Raw genomic sequence first — 24,362 nt, forward strand, 5'->3', positions numbered from 1 at the left:
GTATGTGACAGTTGGTCTTAGATGGGCTTAAATAAAAGGACGGCGAGGGCGCTTACTCATTGGTGAGTTTTAGTCTGTCTTGCAGCCAGATTTGGCTCTTTTTGCGGTAGAAGTGTCTCTCTTTGTTTAGGTGAAAGAATTGTCAGTCAAACAAATTCATAAAAACGTGCTGGTAAGGCGCCTTATGCTCCATAAGGCGAGCGAGATGACACCAGACGCGAAAAGCTACCATCATGAGGATTGCGTCAAAACCTGAGTTGGTTGAGATTGCATAAGCACAAAAACGCGTTGGAGTTAAGTACAGGAAACGTGGCGGCATACTCTCCTGGTTCATATGGTGTTTTTTGTCACGATATTTCTCTTCGTTAAGTAATAATTCTGCACATCTTAACCCTTAACAAAAACCAGTATCACCAAGTCGCACATGCGTTATGACGGCGCTCTAATCCGCAGCGTTATGGACGAACGCCACGCAGGTAAGTGCCAATATTGTGCCAACCCGGATAAAATCGTCTGCACGTCGTAGGACAGACAAAGTTTGCATGCTTTTCCGTACCCACTTTTCCCTTAATGATTTAGCAAGTGGGTTCTTGACGAGAGTATGGGGGGGGGGGGGGGGCAGGGGCTTCCCAGTGTTTCTACCCCGTGAGCTAATTTCGCGAATAAATAAAGCAAAATACTACTGCCTATGCTAATTCTTAACTAGTTATTGGGTATAGCGATGCCTGGCGACTGCGAGTCGACAAAATCGACGGTTTTGCAGGGATTTACGGTTTTGGTGACTTTGGTTGAAGTATAACGAAGGACACAAGTAGTTTGGACGGACATTTGTTACGATGAACTGGACTAAACGCCTAGGTATTCTTCATGACCCAATCTCCATGATTGGGTCATGTGCCCTTCACGAGTTTCAAAAAAGGATGGCATGAGCCACTTTCCGGTCGATCACGGAGTCACCTATGGCTCGGAAGGATTTAAGATTCGTTAGACTATTGCAGACGCTACACTGGCCTACGGCGTGCAGTTGCTGTCACGTTTTTGCCTGCTCCGTTTGCCGAGATCTGACTCTTAAAAGCTAGCTCCTTTTAGGTTGTCATGCACGCGAAATCCAGAATGCATGAGCAATTACAAACTTGTCAGGTTTTTTCAGTAACTCCGCTCAAATGTCGTCTTCTTCTGTTGCATCTGTGTTTTCCCTTGGCATGTCGCTAAGCACGTTGGGTATCTTTGCATCAGCCCATGGCCCCTATCTGTTGCAGCAGCCCGGCGAGCATGGCTTTCAGGGCCGAGCCGTGCTGGCAGCCGGCGGGCTCGCTGCGAATTCCCATGTGTTCGGAGGTGTCGCTGGGGAGTCATCTCTACGCGGTCAGCGGCCGCGCTGTTGCCCAGGTGTGTGACAAATGCGTTGCGGTAACACCCCAGTCGTCCAACCGGCCGTACAAACCGGCCTACCTGCAGGGACCTTGGCCGGTGTTCGATCCCTCGCTCCACCCAGTCGCCGGACAGGCCGGCCCAGGCGCCGAAGCCTCCCCAGAAGCTGGCAGCTCCTACAGGCTGCTCTGATCCGCTCCAATCCATGGACCATCGTCTGGCGGAAGCCGGGGTGGGACCGACGGACGCCGTGGGTTGCCGCTTCCGACTGTGACCGTGGCCGGTCGGCCGCCGCTCCCGGCTGTGACCATGGCCGGTCTGCCGCCACTCCCGGCTGTGACCGGAGCCGGTCGGCCGCCGGCTGTGACCGGGGACGGTCGGCCGCCGCTCCCGGCTGTGACCGTGGCCGGTTGGACACCGCTCAGCTGACGTTTGCGCCGGTTGCCCGGCCCGTGGTGGCGGGTTGGCCGGCCCGTGGTGGCGGGTTGGCCGGCCCGTGCTGCGCCGGTTGCCCGGCCCGTGGTGGTGGGTTGGCCGCCCCTGTGGTGGGCGGGTTGGCCGGCCCGTGCTGGGCGGGTTGGCCGGCCCGTGCTGGGCGGGTTGGCCGGCCCGTGCTGGGCGGGTTGGCCGGCCCGTGCTGGGCGGGTTGGCCGGCCCGTGCTGGGCGGGTTGGCCGCCCCGTGCTGGGCGGGTTGGCCGGCCCGCGCTGGGCGGGTTGGCCGGCCCGTGCTGGGCGGGTTGGCCGGCCCGTGCTGGGCGGGTTGGCCGGCCCGTGCTGGGCGGGTTGGCCGGCCCGGGGCGGTGTCCATCCGTCAGCGGGCGCCCCGTCCGCCGCCGGACCGGCCTGCGGCCCGGCGCGAGCGCCGCTCATTTGTAAATATGTTTACTAGGCCCGGTCGCGAGCGGCTGAATTATTGATGCCGTTAGTCTGACTTGTTTAGACCTCCTGTGCCGCCGCCGGCAGCCGGCACGCGGAAGACAGCGTCTGCGGGGTTTCTCATCCAGCCGCGCGCCAAAATATTCGCGCGCGCGTGGCCTCCCTCTCCGCACGTCCCCCGTCAACGGCCCGAGTGCTTGTTCCCCTTGACAAGTGCTTGATAGCCGCGAAAATAACGTTTTCATTCGTTTTGCATCGCGAGATAATAGCTACCTGCCGCTGCACATCCGGATGTGAGGGAGCAAAACACTCATCTCGGCGCGTCGGCAGTAATTAAGCGGTCGGCAGCCAGCTAGGCCGCTGTCGGCTTGGCCGAGTTCTTCTGCATCAGTGTTGGGGCGTTTAACAGGCAGGAAGCGCATCGATCACCACGCTCACCCGCCGACCGGCCGGCCAGTCAGCCACCGACCAAAGCGGCCCGAGAGCGCACCAACAGCGCGCGCTGGGCTCCTTGACCCGATCCTCGACAGCCCAGCCACGACACTGGAGCTCAACAGGTGGCCGACAACCGACTGGAAGCCTCTGCCAGGCCGGGGTTATGTGCCCACATGCTCACCGCGTCCAGCACGCACGGCATCTGATGAGCTGTCAAAATAGGTTACGGAGCACATCATTCAACTATCTTGTGTGAATTCGACCGAGCCGCCCGGTATTGACGTAACCATATCAGGCGGCACCGGTACACCGGCTCTCCTCCGGGTGAGCCGGAAGACAAATAGCAGCATCAGGCATGAGTCAACCAATCTTGCGTAGACCAAAGGCTTGGCTGCTTCAGCCAAATGGGCAATGTAGCCGACAGAAGACTCCCGGGGAGCGTGGCACTGATCCGGGCCTGGCGCCGGGCCGCTTTCATGCCGTACCGTCACACCCCGACATTCTCCTCTTGCGCCGTGCCGTCACATCCCGACATTCTCCTCTCGTTCCGTGCCGTCACACCCCGACATTCTCCCCTCGTGCCGTGCCGTCACACCCCGACATTCTCCCCTCGTGCCGTGCCGTCACACCCCGACATTCTCCTCTCGTGTCGTGCCGTCGTCCCCCAACAGTCTCCTCTCGTGACGTACCGTCACACCCCGACATTCTCCCCTCGTGCCGTGCCGTCACACCCCGACATTCTCCTCTCGTGTCGTGCCGTCGTCCCCCAACAGTCTCCTCTCGTGACGTACCGTCACACCCCGACATTCTCCCCTCGTGCCGTGCCGTCGTGCCCCGACAGTCTCTTCTCGCGCCGTGCCGTCGCACCCCGACAGTCTCCTCTCGTGCCGTGCCGTCACACCCCGACATTCTCCTCTCGTGTCGTGCCGTCGTCCCCCAACAGTCTCCTCTCGTGACGTACCGTCACACCCCGACATTCTCCCCTCGTGCCGTGCCGTCGTGCCCCGACAGTCTCTTCTCGCGCCGTGCCGTCACACCCCGACATTCTCCCCTCGTGCCGTGCCGTCACACCCCGACAATCTCCTCTTGCGCCGTGCCGTCACATCCCGACATTCTCCTCTCGTTCCGTGCCGTCACACCCCGACATTCTCCTCTCGTGCCGTACCGTCACACCCCGACATTCTCCCCTCGTGCCGTGCCGTCGTCCCCCAACAGTCTCCTCTCGTGACGTACCGTCACACCCCGACATTCTCTTCTCGCGCCGTGCCGTCGCACCCCGACAGTCTCCTCTCGTGCCGTGCCGTCGTGCCCCGACAGTCTCTTCTCGCGCCGTGCCGTCGCACCCCGACAGTCTCCTCTCGTGTCGTGCCGTCGCACCCCGACAGTCTCCTCTCGTGCCGTGCCGTCACACCCGACAGTCTCGGCGCTGCTCATCTGCAGTCGATTAACGGGCGGGTTGAGGTCGGTCGGCCGGCCGGCGCCGTGTCTCTGACGTCGATTATGCCGCTGTCAGCGCGCAGGTAAGACGGGTAGCAGCCGGTAGTCAGGCGCCATGCAAATCGGCCCGTGTTTACCGCCGGGCTGCGACCCCAGACCGAGTGGGTGCCGCCGCTGGCAGGCTCATTAGTGCGCCGGAGCCGCCGCGCCGCGCGCCCGCGCCGCTGATGGTGCTGGAAGTGTGACGCGACTCCGGTGCGGAAGCTATGTGCCTGCACTGGTGCTGGAACTCCTGGTGTGACAGCTGGCGCGGCGGTGGGTCTGCAATGTTCGCCTGGTGCGAGGAGTGAGACTGTGTGGTTGAGTTGGATGACAGGATAGCTATTTTGACAAGCATAATAAAGTTGTGTGGCTGTTCCGGAACGAAGAGCAGAGCTGTTTGAATCTTCTGTTTGGGAGACTTTGACTGCGTGTGGATTCTTTGATACAAATCGCAAGGACTGTATGACTCCAGGTCAGTGGCTTAATGTGGGTCACACCGGTGATGACGAGAAAAAGGCTTGCTGGCATCGCCATTCAGTCATGCAATAGGTAAAGAGCTGAAGAGCATCTACGGCTTGGAACGGAGGGCTACAGCTAAAGGACGGCTTGAAAGAGTTATAATTTTCACTTTGACTGCACTATCTATGCAGTTGCTGAGCTCGTAAATGTTGGTACGTACCTGTACCATTTCTGGGTGGTGCTAAAACCACAATGTGATGCACTTTATAAAACATGGAGTTGGCTCAAGCATGAATACTTCAGAAAAACATCAGCTTCAGGTATCCTTTCATTTATGTTTGACCTCTCACTGTGTCAAACTGGTTTCAGGTTTCTTTTTTGCCTGACAGGGAAGGGTGGATGCCAAACAACAAGCATTCAGTGTGTGACCCCAAGCATTCATTTAAGCTGTGTCAAACACCAAGTAAGGCGGCGTATGACAACCCAGTAAAATGTAGTGTAGTTGATGATACATACAATGCGCATGTCATTTCAGGTCACTGAACCGTCACGCCGTTCGCGCGGGGTCACCGATAAAAGATCGCAAGATCAGGTCACTGGACTGCTACGTCGTTCGCGAAGATCAGTGAACGGGGTCACAAGGTCAGGTCAGTGAACTGTCACGTTGTCGGAACAAGACTTCGAAGAAAATTTGGAACAAGATTGTGTTATTTTTGCCACCTAGTGTGCAGATGATGTGCAAGCACACACACGTGTATATTTTTGAAATGTGGAAAGCGATAAGTTTCCGATGTAGTTTGCTCCGCCATTTCGGTTGAACTGACCTGAAAGGCCGTAGTTACGCATTAGGATACCCACTATATTTGGCCAAGGCTCTGTGACGATTGGGAGGCAACTGGCGACGAGATACATGCTCCCCATCATCTACATACCTGCTCTCCATTATCTACATACCTGCTCCCCATCATCTACATACCTACTCGCCACCATCTGCATATCTACTCACCATCATCTGCATACCTACTACCCATCATCTACATACCTACTCCCCATCATCCACATACCTACTCTCCATCATCCACATACCTATTCTCCATCATCCACATACCTACTCCCCATCATCCACATACCTACTCTTCATCATCCACATACCTACTCCCCATCATTTGCATACCTACTCACCACCATCTGCATATCTACTCCCCATCATCTGCATACCTACTCCCCATCATCTACATACCTACTCCCCATCACCCACATACCTACTCTCCATCATCCACATACCTACTCTCCATCATCCACATACCTACTCCCCATCATCCACATACCTACTCCCCATCATACACATACCTACTCTTCATCATCCACATACCTACTCCCCATCATTTGCATACCTACTCACCACCATCTGCATATCTACTCCCCATCATCTGCATACCTACTCCCCATCATCTACATACCTACTCCCCATCATCCACATACCTACTCCCCATCATCCACATACCTACTCTTCATCATCCACATACCTACTCCCCATCATCTACATACCTACTCCCCATCATCCACATACCTACTCCCCATCATCCACATACCTACTCTTCATCATCCACATACCTACTCCCCATCATTTGCATACCTACTCACCACCATCTGCATATCTACTCCCCATCATCTGCATACCTACTCCCCATCATCTACATACCTACTCCCCATCATCCACATACCTACTCTCCATCATCCACATACCTACTCTCCATCATCCACATGCCTACTCCCCATCATCCACATACCTACTCTTCATCATCCACATACCTACTCCCCATCATTTGCATACCTACTCCCCATCATCTACATACCTACTCCCCATCATCTACATACCTACTCCCTATCACCTACACACCTTCTCCCCATCACCTACATACCTACTCCCCATCATCCACACCTGCTCCCCATCTCGTCCGAAGCGCAGGAAACAATAACCCGTGGCTTGGCCTGTCGGCGGCATGACGGGATGGCGGACTGACCTCAGCACGTGCAGGGCCCTGCAGCCGCTACCACGGCGGTCAAAAACCGGGCCTCATCGAGACCCTCACACCCAGCCAACAGAGTATCCGCATCATCCCACAAAAATCAGCATCCAATGAGACCTGGCTCCAATGAGCGGCTTTCCGTCGTTTTCGGCAGCATGCCGCGACCGTGGCACCGGCGCCTGGTTTTGATCAATGACGCTGTCTCCAGCCGTTTGCAATGCGTACGGCCATGTGTTACTACCTTACATCTATATATTAGGCTACATACATCACTGACATTTCCCAAACACCTGTGACTTACAGCGCGCTTGCTGTGTAATCAGCTTAACATGAGCCTGTTTGCACAATGTCGGCCGTACCTAATATTTGCGGGGCGATCATTAATCTTGCTCAGCTGTGACCGGGCGGCCGGGTGCGCTGTTCAGCAGCGAGCTCTGGCTGGAGAACAACAGTCCCTGGTCTGCCTCCCCCCCCCCCCCCCCCCCACCGTCAGCTGCACCAGAAGCAACACCTGCGTGTGCGCCAGCTCGCCGTCGACGACAGCCACCATGTCCACGTGTCCCCGGCTGCCAGTCAAGCCGCACAGACGCCGACGGCTTTGTCTCTTGATGGCGTTTTCCAAAAGTCCACCAAGCCTTGCACCTTTCACCCCCGCTTGACGCCTGCAGAGAGACCTTCAGCAGCAGTCCACTAGCTGTGTCTCCTGCTGCAGAGCGTCACCGACTCCACGACCGGAGCTGCGGCTGCCGGGGCACCGCCCTCGCCGGGGCCCCGAGCCGGGGCCAGGCCGTCGCCGGGCCTCCGAGCCGGGGCCAGCGCCGGGGCCGTCACCGCTCCTGGCCGGCGCGGTGTCGGGAGCACGGCCGAGCCGCGACAGGCCGCGCCGCCGCCGCCGCTGGAACGCGTTTTTACTAGAGCGGCCAAGACCCGTAGCCAAGCTCTGGGTAATTACCGCCGGCCGACGCGCCGTTGAATATTCATCAGCTGGGACGCGGTAATTTGTTTTCTTCGGCCGGCCGGGCGTCAGTCAGCTGGCGACCGTTGTCCCGGGACGTCGGGCGGCGGCGCACCGCCGTCGGCAGCCACGCGCCCCGGGGTCGGCCCAGCCCGAGTCCGGCCGGCAGCCCGGCCGGGCGGCGCGCAGGCGAGGAGAGGCCGTCCCGGCGTGGCGGGTCGCAATTTGGCACAGGCATTAGCGATAACGGAGATGCAATGGACAGAAACCAAGGCCAGATAGAGCGTCCACTTCGGGGAGCGGGAGGGCAAGCTTTGAATACCTTCCCTAGCGCTAAGCTTTTACCGGAAAACCTGATCTAGAGGAGGAAAAGCTCCGCAGTCTCCACCGAGTGACTGGCTTTACCCCTAGAGCGCACATCAGAGGATAGCTTTATCATCAGGGAGACGTCTGATCGTAGCTGGTTGTCAGGTTTTCAGGACGGTTAGCTAGGGAACGCGCTTGCTGCCGGACCATGCTGGCTGCGTCACCGCACCGACCCATTCTGGACGCCGGCGCCGCCGACGAAGGCCGGGCACACGAGCCGGGGCCGTTTCATAGCAGCGGCTGCGCCCCAAGCGTCGCAAGAAAGAAACGAAACTCGATTGGAGAGATATGCTGACTGACTAGACTAGAGACTTGAGAGCGATCTGGATGAACTGACTGAAGAGATCGCGGGGACTTACAAGAGCCTTTAAACGGCAGAGCGTAGGTGGAGTGTGTGCAAGCCTTCGGCACTGTGCAGCTACAAAGCGGGGTCGAGGCCAGTGGCGTTTCAAAAAGCAGAGACAGGGGATCAAGTATCTTTATCCCAGTTCTTTCCATGTATTGTCAAAGGGCTGATACTAAGCTTTCTCCCAATCAGAAGACCGTGGCCTCTCAGCCACCTGTTCCAACGACTGGGTTGGCATTGTCGCAGCCCAAAACTAGCAGGGGTGAAGAAAATGTCGCGGGCTAAATATGGCCGGGGACAGCAGTTTGGCATGCTAATTACCGTAAATGAAAGGTTCAGTTGTGTGGAGCCAGCAAGCTACAAGGAAAATGTTACCGTGACCTCCCTTTCTGCCTCATCCACGATCGCTCAATCCGTCGAGATGTGATTCGAAATTGTTCACCGACAATACCAACATCCCATGACTCGAAATAATCCACTGCTCACCACCTACGTTTCTGTTCTGTAAGATTTCTTTCGCCCCATGCGTTGGCTTCTTCTGTTCCACCTTATCCGCCAGCGATGCGACTTGTCAAGGATAGCGCGAAGACTGTTATAACATGCGCCATGCGGCTTCACCTTTGACCTTTCCTCAGACTCGACCCTGTATTCTACCTCAATGTCCCTACATCCCTGCCCTCGTTCCATCCGCCTCTTCATTTTTCGCCAAACTAATGGCCTAATTCAACACGCGTGACCACCGCGAGAATGGTTATATATGCATCTCGGCGGAGGACGTGTCCCGAAGAAAATACAAATGCAAGTCAATACAAATGTTTGTTGGTGGTCAAGAGTCAACAGTCCAACGTCGTCAGAACCTCTGTATCAATTCCTGCCGTGCCACAGAGAGAATTTAGTCATCACTCGTCCGTTTTGTTTACGTACCTATCGCGCTTAAATCTCACCATCATCAAGATACTATTCGACACCTAACTGCCTTCCTCTGCAAGGCTCTCTCTAAACAACAGCCATGGGCAATATCATGTCATACATCAGGCATACACGTGCACTGTACGGAGAATGCGGGGGAGGGGGAGGGGGAGGGAGTACATGCAGTCGTTAGATGCTTAGGTTCTGAATAGCTGTCCGGTCTGAATCCGCTGTCCGCTGTCCGCTCGCTGAGCGTCTGAATAGTTGTCCGGCTTGAATCCGCTGTCCGCTGTCCGCTGAGCGTCTGAACAGCTGTCCGGAGCATCATCCGCTCAACAGCGGCTTGCACACCGCGCTGACAGTAGTGGTCCGTCCACTGAGCGCCTCGTTAGCAGTTTAGATGATGCATCCGGCCATGCTCAGGTGCGAGGCTTTCTGGAGCGGCCGACCGCCGTCATCCGTACAAACGGCGGCCGGCCGCAGAGCGTCACAGCCCCATCACGAGCCGCCGTGCCGCCACATTCCGGCGGCCGCCGCACGGCTGCGTGCCAGGGTCACCGCGCAGGCCAATCACCTGCCGGCGGGTGGCCGCTGGCTCCGCCCACCGCGACACCCGCCGCCAGCCTGCAGAGCTGGCGAGCAGCCGCCGGCCGCCGCCGCGCGCCGCGCTCTCACGTTTTTGCGGCGCGCCGCGCCGTGTGTGACGCGCGCGCGCAGGTGCGCCGCGCTCGTGACGCGTGACGCGGCCGGTCGTGACGCGCTCGCTCGTGAGGCTCCTCTCGGCGGTGGTCCACAGTGGGGGCGGGGTGGCTAGAGATAAACTCCACGGCATGTGATAACTTGGCCGCAACAGGGCATATCGACGTTAGCAGTTACATGAGCCGGTAAATAATTCAACAACCATTCTTATGGATACAAGTGACCCAGTCGAGGTTACAAACAAACATGATCCATGGGCACAATTGGTCGGTAATGTATCACAATCGATTAAGTAGAGTGCATTACTAATGGGAAACTGATGAACTTACGAATTCGCTCACTCCAGTAGCTCGAGATTCATGTCGATAACGTTGATTCTCTGCTGGTGGCTCAGCGAATGCTAAGTGTACCCACTTCGCAATTGTGTTAAGAAAGCCTGAGCTGTGCCTGAGAGTGAGCCTTGCAATCGTCCGGCCTTTGCATGGCCGGCTGCTCGGGCGACACGGCTAGCCTTCCTCCACATAGCTTCCTTTCACGGTGTAAAGCAACCATTCGACGTTCTGACTATTTTTCGGGTCTATTTGATCGCGAGAAATCGTAATGAACTACATCGAGTGCATCGGAAAGAAGCGCATTCAAGTGTGCTATGAAGTGTATGGACCCTGGATAGCAATGGGGACCACGGATTAGTCCCGTGACATTGTATGTGAATTATTCTTTCCGTACATGACACATTTAGGAAAAGTCGCCAGTTCATTGTTGAAAGGTACCCATCGAGACCGAAGAGCCTTAACTAGCCGTCCTAACAACCAACCAACATTTGTGGATTTTCACCAGGATATGTGTGCGTGCACCTCTATATCGATGGTCCATATCCAGTTTGTTGCACTTTGGATGGCCGTATTTTGACATTTACTTATGTTGGCAGAGACACTAGTCAAACGAGCCTGCCAGGAAAATGAAGTGACAGAACGTCGGGTTAAAATACGAGCGAATGGAACTGCTGGGAGCACCAGCTATTACGGGCAGTTAGGTCTCGTATGGCCATTTATAACTTTTTACGTCTCCGAGTACCTTCTGTCTGCCGGACACCACTTAGGACCAGTCTAGTGATGAAATACGGCTCCTTCGCCCCGTCCACAGCCTCCAAAAAAGCTCCGGACCGATTTCTGATCCCCGACCTGACTAAGACGGACAACCGTCACTTTTTACCGTCGTTTTTTGCCATTGAGCGTGGCCGAATTCTTACATAATCACGGCTCGGCAGTGCAGCGGCCGGTCGGTTCGGTCATCAGGCCGGCGCGCCCCTGTAATTAGGCCGGGCTGGGCCGGACCAGCCGGCCGCCAGCCATCAGTCGCCGTCACCGCCGCCACGGGCCGCCGTGCCCGCTCCCCAATTATCGCCGCCCTGGAGACGCCACTGCCGTCTCGGCCGGGCCGCGGGACGTGACGGCACCCGTCTCGGCACTCGTCTCGGCCGGAACGGGCGCGATTTGGCGAGTCGCCGAGACAGGCATGTGCAGCGGCAACGAGACGGGCTGTGGCGACAGTGCTGGCCGCTCCAGCTCGTCAGGCATTCATCAGGGAAGCACATCAGTCACCGTACGTGAACAATTCCCCCAACTGAGAGCCAAAACCGCGCAAACTATGTTACTTGCTTGTTGGCATCATCACGGAAGTCGTACTGGGAGACGAGTGGCTGCCGGACGGCCGGCGCCAGCCGAGCAGCGCGGCGGGGCCGGCGCCGCGCCGCCGCCGTCGGCAGGCGGTGGAGGTGTCGGTGGCGTGCGCCGCGCGCCGCCGGGCGCCGGCCCACCCGCCGGCAGCACAAACAAACGAGTTGGCCGGCCGGCAGGAGGCCGTCAGCGGCCGGCGGCCGGCCGAGCGGCCCTCCTCTCTCGGCCCGAGCCCACAGTCTGCGATCGCCGCCGCCTCCGCCGCGGCTCGTAGCGACACCGGCGGAGCAGACCCCAGCTTAGACATCGCAACTCCAGCGTCTTTGGGCGGATGAATGGCAGCAAAGTCCCACAACACTTAGGCAGTATTTTACATCAATTATGCTGGAGCGAATAATTCACACGCCTTTGCCGGTAAAGCATCTAAATAATGTGTGCATTGTTCAACGCACAATTGATTCACGGGGTAAATCATTTTTAGAAGCCTCGACTCTCCCATGCGGTTCCTTGGTCTCACACATAAAATGGCGTCGCGTCGTTGTGCTCCCATGCTGATCACGGAGAGGAAAACTGTCAGATCTCGCTGACTTCGTCAAAGAAAGAAAATCAATGAGCACGTTTACATGAAAAACAAGTCGCTTGTCGATCTTCGAGCTAATTGAGGCGCCGCAATGAGCTGCTGAGAAGTCAAACGATTCACGAGGTGACATTCACGTAGTGGTATCTTTTCTGTTAGCAGATGCCTCTCACAATAATAGCGCGATGTTCCGACACATGACCAACACGCTTCCAATTTCCCCTGACTGCACTGCAGCCGTCTGACATCCCTGACCACCCAGTGGAGCCGCGCAGCGCCGGCGGCGGAGCTCTGGCAGCTCACAGCTCCGCCAGGCGTCAGGAGCCTTCCCTTCCGAGGGGCAGCCGCCCGGCTCCGGCACAAACTCTCCTCGCAGGGGACTCCATTGCTCCCAACATCGCGACCGGGGGAGGGGGTTCCTGCGCGGTCAGCTGGTTACCGCCAGCGGAGATCAATCGCTGGGCAGCGCGCCAGCCGCCGACGGGCGCCGTGTGGGATGGCAGCGCTCCGGTCTGGGCTGTAGCGCGCCAGGACGGCCCGTTCGACCGTCGGGCGCTGGGCTGGCGCGGCGTCACGCCGCTCGACTGGGTGTGGTGGTGGGGCGGGCCGGAGGAGGCACCGGCCCGCGCCGGGGCGGGCAGGGGCGGCGTCCGCACGCCGCTGGGCGGGCAGGGGAGGTGCTCCGTCGGTCCTGGGTGGGCCGGGGAGGTGCTGCGACGGTGCTGGGCGAGCGGGGTGGTGCTGTGTCAGTCCAGACTTGGCGGACAGGGTGATGCTGTGGCAGTCCAGACTGGGCGGACAGGGTAGTGCTGAAGCAATGCTGGACGGACAAGGTGGTACTGTGGCAGTCCAGACTGTGGGGGGGGGGGGGGGGGTCGTACCATCCCGGGGGGGTGAGGAGATACTGTGCCGATTCTGAGACCGTGAACGAGCTCCTGTATAGGTCCTGTGTAGGTGGGGATGACATTGCTCCGCTCCTTGGTGGGTGAGGGAGATATTGTGTCTGTGCTGAGGACGTTAGGGGTGGTACTGCTCTGGTCCTGAGTAGGTTGGGGGTGGTACCGTTCCGGTTCTGGGTAGGTAGGGGTGGTACCGTTCCGGTCCTGGGTAGGTGGGGTGGTACCGTTCCGGTCCTGGGTAGGTGGGGGTGGTACCGTTCCAGTCCTGGGTAGGTGGGGCTGGTACCGTTCCAGTCCTGGGTAGGTGGGGGTGATACCATTCCGGTCCTGGGTAGGTGGGGGTGGTACCGTTCCGGTCCTAGTAGGATGAGAGAGGCACCGTGATAGTGCTGCGTTAGCTAGATAGGTTGCCGTGGGTGTTTCGGGTGTGTGGGAAGGGGGCAAATTATTCCCTGAGAAGTCATTTATTTTGTCCTTCTGTCGGTTTACTGAACTTGACGGATGTCGTTGAAAATAGGCTGGTCGGTGCCGTCCAGCAGTGCTGTTGAAGAGCCCCTAAGTCTAAACAATCATCATCGCAGTTGAAATACTAGATGTGTACCCCCATTCGGACGGGCTTGGATCCAGCGTAGTTGTCAAGCAGAGTTATCGCAGATAACAGACACTTTAAAACACAACGACTGAGGAGAGACGGAATGATCGTTACTTTTGCCGTTTTTGCATTGGTTCACAGGGCTGCAGCGCTATGGCGTAAAGCACTGCCGAAATGCTAGCACTTCTATAGGGATACCAGTTTTCCATAGGGTTCACTTTAAATGCCGAACGATGGTGCTCTAGTAGTTGGGACCTCGCGCTCACGCGGAGAGAGCTTGGGCTCGAATCTCGGCCGCGCCGTAGCCCGCAGGCGCTGAAATGGTCACCGCAGTCGTTGGGGCCATAAAGGCATTCGCGTCGACGTGCGTGAAGATGTCGTAAAACAACGTTCATGTCAGAGCTAATGTTTTACGGACGCATTGCAGCGAAAAGAGCAAACAAGAGCCGGGACATAACGAATAGACCACATCAGTGAGAATATGCCAGACGTTTCCACGTGGTATTAGTGTTGTTTCATTATTACTTGATAACCGATGAGTCAATATTTTCATGTCTCTTAATTGTAATGGGTCCTCTGTTTCGTTGATATATACAAAATTCATTTTTTCTGTCCAAAGCACTCATAGCGTGCATTATCAACTCCATCGCTTCTTCAGTTCGGTATTATGTGTAATGTTGCAGCGCATAAAAAACGCGTCAGCCAGCTTCAGCGGCAGGCTCGCGTTATCCCAGAGCCAGAGGTGACGGCGCCGGCTTCCGGGCCGGGCCGTGCTGTGTAGCGGCTGACCGTTTTCCTCTGCGGCTGCGGCTGGTTTGCCCCTGGCCAGCAATGCAGCGGGCCCAGGTGCTCGGAGGTGCGGTGCGGCGGCGCGATCCCAGGCGCGCCGGGCCCGCACGCCACCGTGACGCATCAAAGCACGCGCCGCCCGCGCCGGCCCCGGCCGAGGCCGGCCGGCCCGGCCGCCGCACCAGCCTCATAGCCACATTAGCCGCTTTAGCCGCTAGTCTTCCGCCCGCACTGCCGCTGCCGGTGATCGCTGTGATGCGGACGGCTGCAAACTCCACACACGATCAGGATCAAGTGTATGTAAGTGGAGGGGCAGGGGCACGTGGCTATCATGGACCGTGGCGGATGTGCTACGGCGCCGCTATAGCATGCGTGCTTCAGCGGATTTCAGCACTAGTAGTCAGGACGTGATATTATTGTGACACACTGCACGGGCTGTTCTACATCGGTGCTCCTTCAGCTATATGGTCACAAATATGGTCGGTTTGTCATCAAAACCTGACTTAGAAAAAGTTTCCTGAAAATTCGGGTAGCCAACGTCCAAAAATGTTGATGCGAAGTTTTAACAAGATTGTGGTCACTACATAAGGTGCAATCGCATGTGCACCTGGGCACTGTTACACTTGATTATTATAATAAAGAATGCTTCACAGTGTTAAACTCTTGAAAACATAGCGTTTGGTTGCATGTGCATAAAGGTGTGGCCTACCCTCCGCAATCAATTGGCACATTTCTTATGACTTATCCACGTCACAATAACCATGCATGGTTTGGGCTTTAACACCGGCCCAAAGGGAGGCGAGTACGTTATGGTGGCAGTTTTGGTTACGTTTCCCCATACGCCTAAGGTGGAGCGCAAAGCGCAAGCTTGGTAATATTTGCAGTGCTCCCTACAGGCCGAGTTTTTTAATGGAATCGAAGTCCACCCATTATATTCTTTATCACTTTAATTTCTTTTGGGCGAGTTTTGTCTCATTGCCGCATGAGCACAAAACTTATCTGTGCACATTTGCGCGATGACTGTGGCTGTTGATACGCAGTGTTTCAGTGTTTGTCGTGACGTATGTCTGAGCGTCGGGCCGCGCCCCGGCGCTGGCGGGACGGCGGCTGTCACCAAGCAGCCACCGGGTGCCGCGTGACACAAAGCGAGGCAGTTCTGGCGCGCCGTGTGCCAGCAATTCACCGCGGCCGCTGCTGAAAGCCGCCCGCGACAAATGCCTACCCACTGAATGTATTTCCACGCGCGACGCCCGCTCAGCCCCGGTGATGATATATTGACCTGAAGAGCGCGGCAAACACGGCCGACGCGCCTGGGACAGTGCAGCGAGGAGGAGCTCAATGGCGCCTGGGCGTGTGCCATTGACGGCCGCGCCGCTGCTCGGTGGCCGCTCATCGCCTCGCGTCGCACCCCCCGCCGCTGACGGAGCAAACTCGGCGCATGACACGCGAAGTTATGACGCGGAAAATCTCCATTATTCACCTACCTATTGCGTCCTTTTCTATTGGTTTTGTTGCGAAACCTGACTTGATTTCAGGTTGATAGTGAACATCAATTCATGGGTGGCAGATGAAGCGGACTGGCGCGGTCACCAAGAACTAATAACTCCTCATGAATATGGGCTCACCCGTGTACCTTTTGCTAACGGTGCCTGAAGTCGGCGCGCCCTGTCACGCCTCTTTCCCCTCCATGAATTAACGAAGTCCTGAATTCATTACTTGTAGCGGTCGCGGCTGTAAAGGACGGAAGCCAATTATCGGTTTCCTCTTTTCGGAAAAGCCGTTTGCCATTCCTTTTCCAACTGCTGATGTCTCTTCTGTGGTCTTCCCAATGTTTTATGCAGTAGTCATTTGTGTAAATGAACCACAGGAATACGGCGACCCCAATGGCTGTAAGAATGGCGCGGTAGTTCAGGGAGGTTAGACGCACACGTAAAGATTGAAGGGAGAGAAAATGAAAGGGCCGTACGGAATACACTGAGGAAGGAATTGACTACAGATCAGGCGAAGGCGTCATGCCAATACGCGCACGTGTACTGTCTACTTCACGTGCATGCGGCGTAGTTGTAAACATATACCCTCAACCGCCGAGGACTTCAGACGTTGAATTGATAAATACTTTTTTTGGCTGCAACAGGGCAGAATTTATTTTTCAAAACTGATATGCATCTTTTCCTTTTGCTCAAGAAATGGTGAACACAAAAATATTGCGTCCATGACCTTTTTTCTTTCAGGCGCAGGGGCTAACACTATGCCATGATTACGATCACCACTGTGCGACACTTGCCTTTCATCCCACACATTGAGAGCTTGCCAAACATGTTTTACTGGCTGAATGCGGTGGGTAGTTTGAATGCGATGAGCGCGCACCGCACCGCCCGTGAGCTCCTCGGCAAGGCCCTGCTAAAGCCGCGTTAAAGCCAGTAAAAGCCCGTAAAAATTGCGCTGTAAAAACCCGGGGTGGTGAATAGAACGTCGCGTGGACTGGGAGCGGTCCTGTATATTGAGCATATTTACCTCATTCTCCGATGGAGCACCATATCAGCCAAGCCGCAAAACAGCCAGCTCATGAAACCGTTAACACCGCAAAGCTGCTAAAAACAAAATTTGCATCACTGCACAAGCAGTTAGCCAGGAGGAAGATGCGATATGAATCAGTAGATACCGCACCTATCTACGCAAGCGCATTTGATGGTAAGCCCAATCCTTTTAATTCATGCTACACGCAGGCGAAACAAAAAGCACAAGCTTGCACCAGACACCTGGTTGCCGTCACCGTGAATCCAGAAATGCTCTGATGTTTGAACGCGACCGGTGAGACGCCTCAGCTAGCAGGCGCCCTTCAGAGCGTTCTATAAATGTCATGTTTCCTTCCTTACCAGCACGGCTGTACATACATCCGCCTGCCCGGTCATCCATGCCGTGGTCACCCGCCGGTCCTGTTTATCCATCGGTCTGTAGGTCTGCTGGTCCGCAGGTCCGCTGGTCCGCCGGTCTGCGGGTCTGCTGGTTTGCTGGTCCACCGGTCTATCGGTCTGCTGGTCCGCTGGTCCAACAGTCCACAGGTTTGCTGGTCCACCGGTTCACGGATCTGCTGATCCGCTAGTCCATCAGTCAGTCGGTGCACTGGTCCGCTGGTCCATCGGTGGACCGGTTCAGTCCACCGGTCCGCCGGTCCGCTGGTCCGTCGGTTCGTTGGTCCGCCGGTTCGCTGGTGCGCTGGTCCGCTGGCCGGCAGAGCCACCGGTTCGTTCGTCGGCCGGCCCTCAGGCAGGCCAGGCGCCACTGAGTCTTGCCCAGTTTTTGTGCGCTGGCCTATAATTGAAGTCCGGCATTACTCAAACGTCTAAATTGCCGACAACAATGCAGTGATGGAAGGAAGGTGTCACGTGACAGTCATGATGACGTCACAATAAGGCCGTCGACGGTGACTGGGTTGGGAAGATCGCCGAAAACACACAGCTTTCCGGTCGCCGCACTCGACATGGTGGTGCGTGAGCGGTGATTCTGGAGCTCTGCGCAACTAAAGGTGGATTCTAGGGGACCATCAGGGTCGAAAAGCTTCGAATAAAATAACTTTGCATTAGAACATCCCAAGAGGTAAAAGGAAACCTGATCCGATGACTGTGAAAATCATGACGACGAGTGATCACAGCGACGTGATTCTCATTAGATGGTGATCGCATCATCGTACGTGCCCACGCGCGTGCCCACATGCAGCAAGCAGCGAGCAATGGAGCACAGACCGGGGTCCACCGGTTTCCAGACGTATTTTTAGGGTGACGTCAGATCATGTCAGCCAGAGCAGGAAAGGACTTGAAACCCACTGCAGCGAGCCAGAGGAGGTATCGCACGAATCGAGTGCGTACAAATATTCCAGCCAATGCAACCATGTTTGGGCTATGACGACGCTAGTATTTAGCGGGACTGTGGTCACTGTCTGCCTCTTTTCATGCCATCCTCGAATAAAAACAGTTCATTGAAATATAGGTCAAGAGAGATAAACAGCTATGCAAACTGTGCAGGTGCCAATGATGCGTCTACCTACGACATGTCTTTGCTTGATATGATACGATTACTTGTGATCAATATCCAGCCAAATTGTTTGTTATCGCTCGAGTACCAGGCAGCAATCATAGAAAAACGAAATTGCTTAGACTTTTTAGTTCAGGACATCCCTTATCTTTTCCCTTCAGACGATATGCCAAGTCATTATCAGGTTCACTGTCAGTTAATTTTGAAGCCATGCAACTTGTGAATTAACACGGAACTATACCCTGTTATCCCGCCTTGCCTAACCTCACGTATCTCAAGGCACTGGGCTCCCATATATATATATTGTAGCCATATATATATATATATATATATATATATATATATATATATATATATATATGTGTGTGTGTGTGTGTGTATGAATGTATGTATGCATACATGTATGTATACATATTGTGCACGTCTGACCCTCCACACGCGGGGTGCAGAAGGAGCCACCTTCGTCGCTTCCAGCAGCTTCCGACGCTGCCAGCTCAGTTCAAATGGGCCCAAGTCTGCCAGTTGCATGCTGACCAAATACACCGTTACGTGCCATCATATGCACCGATCTCTTCCAGCTAGCTGTGCATCACCACCGCGGCAGAAGGGGGTGAGAAACAAGCGACGCAAATGGGTTGCGTGTCGGCAGCCCGACCGCCCGGAATGGCCTGCAGTTACCGGAAACGGCTCGTTTGAAGCCGGCTGCGGCGGGCGGCAGCGCGGCGTTTGAAGCCGGCTGTGGCAGGCGGCAGCGCGGCGTTTGAAGCCGGCTGCGGCGGGCGACAGCGCGACATTTGAAGCCGGCTGCGGCGGGTGGCAGCGCGGCGTTTGAAGCCGGCTGCGGCGGGCGGCAGCCCTTCGTTTCAAGCCGACTGCCTGTCGGCCTGTCTTTCTGGGCAGAGCGCTGGCCGCCGCAGCCGCAGCGTATGCCGCGCACCATACAAGGAAGCACGTGCGTTGTGGAAGCTCACAATTCAGCTGACCTTTTGGAATCCTGCTCTGAGTGCAACACAGCTCTGAGTGTGACCCCCGCCGGCCGCGTGCCTGGCCGGTGTGGAGAGGTCAGCCACAGCTCTGAGTGTGACCCCGCCGGCCGCGTGCCTGGCAGGTGTGACGAGCTCTGCCCTGAGTGTGACCCCCGCCGACCGCGTGCCTGGCCGGTGTGGAGAGGTCCGCCTCAGCTCTGAGTGTGACCCCCGCCGGCCGCGTGCCTGGCCGGTGTGACGAGCTCTGCCCTGAGTGTGACCCCCGCCGGCCGCGTGCCTGGCCGGCGTGTCCGCGCGCCGGCGGGTGAGCCGCTCGCGTCCGGCGCCGTACCGTCGGCACCGGCCCATCTGCATAAGCCGGACGGCTAATGGCCGCCGCCGACCGATAGCGCGCGGCTATGATGAGGGGCCTGGCGCGCCGCTGGACACGGCCTCGCAGCGCCGGCCCACCGCCGTAATGGCACGCCTGCAATAGGATAATAACACGCGCCGGCCCGGCCGATCATGAAGTGAAGATGTGAACATGGCCGGATTATAGGGATTTCGGGGCAGTAATGAGGAATTTTCGCACCCGACAACGACGCTTGCTGGCTGCTTACAGAGCGGTCGCATGTAATCGGGACATGCAGACCTGCTAGCAAACGGGCCATTCTAAGACATTCTTGTTAAAAATGTGTTTAGCAATTTGTTCATGCGCATGTAATGCCAGAGTTCTGACCCGGTGTAAGGATATGCCTGTTTAGGCCGATTTATGCCTGCCGTTTGGACGAACACCTTTTATTGAAAATGTTTGTTTGTGAGCATTTGACGTGTTAGACGGGAGAGGCGGGTAGGGATACCAGGATCACTGATGGCAGCCAAGACACGCAATCAGAGGGCCACAGGCCAGATGCGACGCAAGCACTGGCAAAATGTGGCGCACGGAGATAGATACAGATACGCACAGATAGCACAGCGAGCGTGTCTCTCGCATACTGCTATCATGGCGACTAAACCATGCACAGGATTAGCCGTCTTCCTTCTTCCCCAACGGTAAGTCGGGAAAAGAATGGACTGAATAAAGGTGCTTGTCCGTAAAGATTCCATGGATAAATATATCAGCCATGCTCTTCAGAAGGCCAGTATTTCAGCCGATGGCCTCTTAGCTTATATTGTTAAGATGAAGGTCACAATTAACATCTCAGAATTAAAATATATGTTTCAGGATCTTTCGGTCAAAATTACACCGTTACCGACGACGGCATGTTCAATTTCTTATCAGTGCGATCTGCTCCAAGTTTGAAATACTGCCAGTGTCACGGCAGCCTGCAAACATTACTAGCGATGGTTACATAGCATCTGATAACGAGGGGTTAAAGATCCCAGCTCAAAATATAGAGCTGTAGAGATCCATTTTCAGTCGCCTCAAAATGGAGGCCAAAATCGCAGAGGAAAATGAGTGCCTTGCTGGTGAGCAGAGCACAACAACATTGATGTGCATATGTCACAAATGGCGTGGTACAAGCCACACCGTCCACACCCAGCTTCTGGTCCGCCGCCCCTGTCCCCTGCATGCCCATCAGTTACCGTGAGCCCGCGCACCTCATCACGTGGCAGCGAGCCATCACCGGGCGGCGAGCAAACCGACCACGTGTGCCAGGAATGCTCATGGGTCCATCTCACGGCTGCCGTCGGGGTGCACGCCGCCGCCGCGGCGGTTTGCAGAACTGTGCGCGCCGTCCGCGGCCGGCCATGAAGCCACCCGAACACGGGAAGAGGCGAGGGGCGGGCCGCGCTGCGATGCGCGGTTATTTACAGCTCCACTTTCCCGCGGCCGCGCGCCGACTTATGTAGCTCCAGCCGGACGGCCTGCCGTTCATCAAGGTGGCTGGAGCATTCAAACATATCGTACGATATTTATAATTCACTAAAAGCCGCGGCGGTCGTAAATCTGGCGCTGGCTCCGCCCACCGGCAGTAGGCGCAGCGGCCGACGCGCTACAGTCGAGCCCCGCGCGGCCGACTCGGGTCGGCGTTGCCTCTCCGAGCGAGCGAGTCGGGTCCGAGGCGGTGCTGGCGCAAGCCAGGCGCGCCAGGTGGGGCAAAGCTGCCCAGCCCGGTGCACCTCTAATGCCCCGCGATCGTAAAGAACACTGCAGCAAACGGCGGTCGGGGTGATTTGGATGGAATCATTTGACTTTGCGATTGTCAATGCTGCTCCTGTCCAATCATGCATCCATTCACGAGAGACTGAGTTCCAAGTCCAAGTCCCTCCATTCCCAGTGCCGTGAGGCCCGGTTGGCACGTGCTCAGGCTCGCACTGGCCGCGCTCAGGCGCCGGCTCTGGCGCCGAGAGGGTGCCCTGCACGCGACTAACGAGCACATTCAGACAGATCGCGTCGGACGGGATACGGAGCGGCAGGTTTTTGCGGTGCCCGGCGCACGCGAACGACGCGCGATTGCAACTGGGGCCAACGGAGCGCCGAGACGGCGCGGCGCTGACGCGGTGTGCTCGCCTCGAGCGCTCGAGCGCTCGAGCGCAGCTGCAGCTGGCAGCGCCGGGCGGGTCGAGCGGGCGAGGCCGGCGCCGCTGGAGCGTCGCTCCGTGGACTCTGCAGGCCCGGACGACGCGCTGGAGCCGGCCAATAGCTCGCCTCAGCGCAACGGGCTTCACTGTACCGCTTTATGGCCATGTGATGTGGCTTCATGCATATTCATCCATTTTCGAGTCGTAACATTAACATTTGAGTAGCTATTCTCATCGGCTGCGATAAAGCTCCAAAACGGCTCGTTTGTGGCCCGGCGTGTGTACCGCTCCAGGTGAAGGTGAAGGCAGATGAAGGGATGCAGTCAAGGCAGGGAGGGAAGCGTGGCGATGGAAAGGGAGGTGGGAGGGCGACGAAAGGGAAATAGATGGGAAATACGGAGAGGGGTGGGGGAGGTAAAATAGGATTCACACAGCAAGAATGAGGATAAACGACAGCCCGTGTTTTTTTTCCTTTTTCATCTTTGGCTTACCACCAATATGAGCTTTTTCTATCTAGCACCAAGCGGCTTTGAAAGTATCACTTTTTACGCCAGGGATCACGGCAATAGAGTGGCTTCCCTGACTCATGTGACATCTTTGGTGCTGGCAGCTTAATATTTCTTTCTGTCTGTTTCAGACAAGGTGTTTCGATTTAAGCCTTCGCTTTTACGCCCTTCTGATCTCCGTTCACGCTTCATTGCATGCCTTGTTCAGTAAACATGATAGTGATAACGATGATATCTATCACCACCGCTTCCCTGGGGTGGGTCTCAAAGGATGATGGCATCATGCCTGCGTTGGGCTTTACTCGGGAGCATCGTGTGGGGGATCGTGTGCCCGCAAAATTGATAAGAACCTTAAAAATGTATCTGCTCCACAAACACTACAAAGTGGCCCAGACGCACAAAAATGACCAAAAATTGTTTGTTTTTGTCTTTGTTGGTCTTTGGCATGTGGTGTCTTGTGACTTAAATCTGAGAAGATAAAAAAATGTTGGATGAAAGGCTCCAGAGCACCTTTTTGGGGCGCCCATCTTCGGTTGGGGCTGCGTAAAAGTAATTCGCCTCTCCTTTAAAGAAACTTTGGATTACCCCTACCCAAATCCCTATCCCTATTCCTATCTCCCTTTTTTGTCAAGGTCCTTGGCCTATCCCCATCCCTGCAGGGCGACGCAGTCTCATGTCTTTCCGATTCCACAACTTATAACTGATTTCAGTCTTTTGTTATTTACGCAGCGTTCGAAACAGAATCCGCAATCTCTTCGTGCAGCCCAGTACAATTTGAGAAAGGTGCAAGGAAAATACAATGCTTGAATTTCCCGGCTGAAATATGCATGATTTTAGAACAAAGGACCTCACCAAGAACTATCGTTAAAGGGAATGTTTCACACCTGAAGACATTAAAGCAAATGTCAGATATGATGAGACAAGCCCAGTTATCACCATTGGTATACTTTTTAAGTGGAAAAGGCTGCTCTAGACAGCACAATTTCCTGCTGAGTGAATATGCTCCATTACGCGCCATGGTTTGATTACGTCATCGTACCTTGCACAACAATGATTGCGAGCCGCTTGCCGGCCGTTACATCTGAAATCGTGCTCGCGAACGCCAGATATCAACGCCACGACAACTTTATTTTGCTAGGTCCGGACCGCCGCATGGCCTCTGGAACGGCGGGATTTGAATAACGTTTGTATGACGTCATGAATGCCACGGTGACTTTGAAGTACCCTTCCCGATATACCTCTCCCCATCTTCGAGGGCGGGTAGGTCAGAAACTAGAGGGGGCTTAGGTTTAAAGAACGGCAGGATTGTGTAAAGCACCGAGAGGACCTCAAGCTGACTATTTCAGTTGAAAACCGCATACAAATGTGGAACACTCCCTTCAAAAGTCAAGCTTTTCCGGCTCATGCCAAGCGTTTGCGTGCCATCTTTAAAGGGAACTTTGTGGGTACCTTATACTCAAATGACATAACAGATTGTTTCCGTAACATACCTAGTACTTTCTGCGATTCTTAAGACTCGCCTCGACATGTGGCGCAAATTTGAAAAGCCGCTCAATTCTGCGAGGAAATGTTGCTAGCGTTATCAGTCAAGCTTAGTTTGCATGTTTGTTTAGGCTTCTTTTCAATACAATCAGCATTTTACGCAGAGCCCGGTGTGTATTCATTAACTTGTCATCATAACTGCATCGGCATTGGCATTTCATGGTATGAGTTGAGTCAGCGCCTTGCTTACACACAACACTACAATATCTCCAGATCAAGGACACATTTCATGACGTAAACTAATATCTGGCTCTGATACAGAGATCATGGCGATGCTAGTAGCCAACTATGACCGGGGCGACAGAGCCTGCCGGCAAACCACATCCGAACAA

Source organism: Pollicipes pollicipes, unplaced genomic scaffold (assembly GCF_011947565.3).
Source record: "Pollicipes pollicipes isolate AB1234 unplaced genomic scaffold, Ppol_2.1 Scaffold_6138;HRSCAF=7277_pilon_pilon_pilon, whole genome shotgun sequence".
NCBI classification, from domain to species: Eukaryota; Metazoa; Arthropoda; class Thecostraca; order Pollicipedomorpha; family Pollicipedidae; genus Pollicipes; species Pollicipes pollicipes.